Raw genomic sequence first — 3,626 nt, forward strand, 5'->3', positions numbered from 1 at the left:
AAAAAAAAAAAAAGTAGGAGTCTGCAGAATCAAAACACATCACTTTTAAGGAAACAAAGTCAAATGTCCAGCTCAATACCCAATGACTGAAGAAGAACCATCCCATTCCCATAACTATAAGGCAGTGATAAGACCTTTCCTTTGGGTTTTAGGAGACCTGTATTAAACTCTCTACCCTCTGCAAGTGGATTCAAACTCATGCCTCCCACGCATGAAGAGCCTCCTAACCAGGCAGCATGAAGTATTTCCAATCCCTCCCAGTTGATGCTGTCCCACRTTGCAGCCCTAGCCCAGGTCTGGGATCCAGGTGCCTCCCTCCCAGGAGAGCAGCCTAATCAGCAGACTGGTGACTCACCTGGCTCTTTGTGTGAGCTCTGAATTATTGCCTGCCAGGTGGAAGAGCTCCAGAGCCTTCCAGATCCTGCTGCCCTCAGATACCCTCCAGCCCAGAGGCGAGACCACTCAGCAGCTGGTTGGGAAACATCTGCTCAAATCARCTTTCTTCCTGATTCAGCTGCCTCCTCACCAAATTTCCTCCTCATCTCCCTGGGGTGTGCTATGGGAGCATGCTGCCTTTAATTCCTCTCTTGGAATCTGTTCCAATCTCAAAAAAAAAAAAAAAAAATTAATAGTAGTCAATGCAGAAAGCAAACGGACTAATTCCCGAGTCTGTGAGTTCTCTGTGAYTGCACATTCACCTGAAATAAGACTTTTTAGATGGGAGAGTTGAACACATTCACCGTTCCTCACAACCAGTAGTATAGACACTCTCTAAGTAAAAAGAAATACTGAAGCTGAGTTTCTCTCTTSCTGCACAAAAATGCCAGTAGCTGAACAATCACTCACAGAACATATTTATCCTACTTTTATATCACCTTCAGATTCTGGTTACTAAAAAAAAAAAAATACTCTGGAATCAAGTAACCAGGAGATTCAACCTAAAATGTTCAAGGAATATCAGGAAACTTCACCTATGACCAAAAATTAATTATTTAAAAAATGGGACCATCATTCCCACATCCATCTTCTCCAGGTGCAGTTTCAAGGAGGAGCTCAAGGAAGCTTCAGGTGCCACCGTTAGGTCCCTCCTCTGCCCCCAGGCACTCAGTGATTCACAAAGGACCAGCAACTGCCCTGCCYGGTGCCACAGCTTTTTCTCAGATCCCCAAAGCCAAAGGAAGAGCAGCTGCAGAACAACTCTCCACACGCACATGTGGGATGTCCTGGCTTGACCCCAACTCCCTTTGGAACCCCAATGCAAAAGGACAAGAGTCCTTGGTGTGGCGACCAGGGAGAGGGGAGCAGGGCTTTAACCCTGTCTTTGAACACAGAATTATGGAATKGTTGAGGTTGGAAGGGACCGCTGGAGGTCACCTAGGCCTGCTCAGCCTGGAGATGGTTGCCCAGATGTCCTGATGGCTTTTGAACATCTCCAAGGAAGGAGACTCCACARTCTCTCTGGGTGACCTGTGCCAGTGCTGTCAGTGAAAAAGAGCTCCTGATGCTGAGAGGAAATCTGTGTTTCAGTTTGTGCCCATTGCCTCTGCTCCTGGAAACATCCCAAAAATAGGGGAGTGTAAGCATYCCTATATATCAGGATATGAAACAAATATCCTGGTGAAATCTGGGCTTATTTTCTGTTTTTATACAGGAAAAAAAAAGGCCTTTGTGGTCCCTGTTGTAGCAATGAACTACTTTGTGCCATTACCATCAGTTCTATGGATGGTTTCCAGCCACATACAACTTTTGACAAAGCTAATGATAGTTCTAATTTTATATAGACAATTAACCACTGCCATGATAGAACAATTTTATCCACTGCAGTGGCTGATGTATGTTTTGACCCAGGCATTGGATAGGACGAGTATCTGGAGCCCACCCATTGCAAAAATTGACATCTACTGGGGTTACCCAATTTGCAATTGAGTTACTATTTTGCATATACATTGAAAGGATATTCTTATGGCAGTTTTTCTCTGAAGGGAATTTTCATTTCTCATTAATCTGAAATATTCTACATTTGCTGAAATTGTTCTAATTTGAAATAAAGCAGAAGAAAGTTTATCTAATTCTGTACAGATGCATCTATAGGGAAGGGGCTTTGAGCAGCCTGGTTTTGTGGAAGGTGTTCCTGTCCATGGCAGAGGGTTAGATGATCTCTAAGGTCCYTTCCAAGCCAAACYTTTCTWTGATTCTATGAAGTGTATGACTTCCCAACCTTAATATTGCATTTCTTGCTTTCTGAATGCTTGGCCACCCAACCTGAACTACATTGCAGCTTGTTGCTTGCTCAGAATAAATATCAGCTTCCATATGGATGCACAACTCAATTTATTTATTATGCACCATCTCCTGAATAGTATTTGTCAACTTCCAGAGACACCCCAAAAATAGAATTGTGTGATCAAGCTGGCAGGGGAGCAGGGAGAGGCCAAAACCAAGCAGTGGTCATTAAAATAAAGCAAGCRTAGTTCTTATACTGATTTCATGACTTGAGATTTTTTTAGATTTGACTCTGAGGCAAACATCATAAATATCCAGAGCTACACAGCATTAGATCCACTGTGTTCAGCAGGACCACACTGCTCTGCTCTCGAAAGATGGTGGAGATTTCACATAGTTTACCCACAGCTCCAAGGCAGGGTTCACTATTCCCACTCTTTGGATCAGTACTTTGTAGGAATAGAGACTACAAATACCTGGAGCAGAAATAATACTCAGAGCAGGGAACAGAAGCCAGGATGAAAGCAGCTCAACCACCAGGGAACAAACTGTGAGCAAACATGGTGCATAAATGTTGATGGGGAGTTTGGAGTTCCTCCCTTGTCCTCTCTGCCTCCCTGGAGAAGTAGGTGACTCGACAGATTTTTGTAGTTCTCATGTCAAGACCTGAACTGGAGCCAAGAAGACAAATAAAAAGCTGTGAACCCCCTTCAGCATCAGTCCCAGCAATGCAAGAGCTGAGCAGCACCAATGCCACTGCTGGTGGGAGCCAGGTGTTCTCCTCCCCCACCATGCCCAGGAATGAATCACGACAGATCAGATCACGTTCCACCTATATTCTCACCCACAAAAACTACCTGAGATCTGGAGAGCCTCATTCAGGTTTCTAGGCTTATACCAGAGGCACAAATGCCCTCTAACTCCCCCAAACTCCTCCCTTGCTTCCCAGGAAGCAGAAACCCAGGATGCCGCAGGGCAATTAAAAGGCTTGCAGCGCCGAATAAACAGTGACAAATTGTAGATTAAGAAAAAGCCTGTTATTTGTGTGAAAGAGGCAGCCTTTGCCGCCAAATGGATTCATCTGTCATTGCTACTGATTGCTCCCTTTCCACTGAACGTCCCCTAAGAAAAATGTAAATCCTATGTAAATCCTTTGTTATCACCCGACAATGTGCGTATCACAAGCTGCATGGGTTAGAACACAGGTCCATTTTTCTCCAGACTACACCAGTCCTCTTTCAAATTTCAAGGTCTTAATGTCTCAAGAGTGAGGTGGCAGAAGGCGTTCAATCCCCTGGGACAGACTGAGCGAGGAAAACCCTCACAAGAGGAGGAGCAGGGGAATCTCTTTATGGGTTTTGCTGCTGCAATCAGCCCCACTGCAGTTTATTTTCTTCAGGGAG

Source organism: Malurus melanocephalus, unplaced genomic scaffold, assembly GCF_030028575.1.
Source record: "Malurus melanocephalus ecotype Western Australia unplaced genomic scaffold, MMel_1.1 scaffold_183, whole genome shotgun sequence".
NCBI lineage: Eukaryota > Metazoa > Chordata > Aves > Passeriformes > Maluridae > Malurus > Malurus melanocephalus.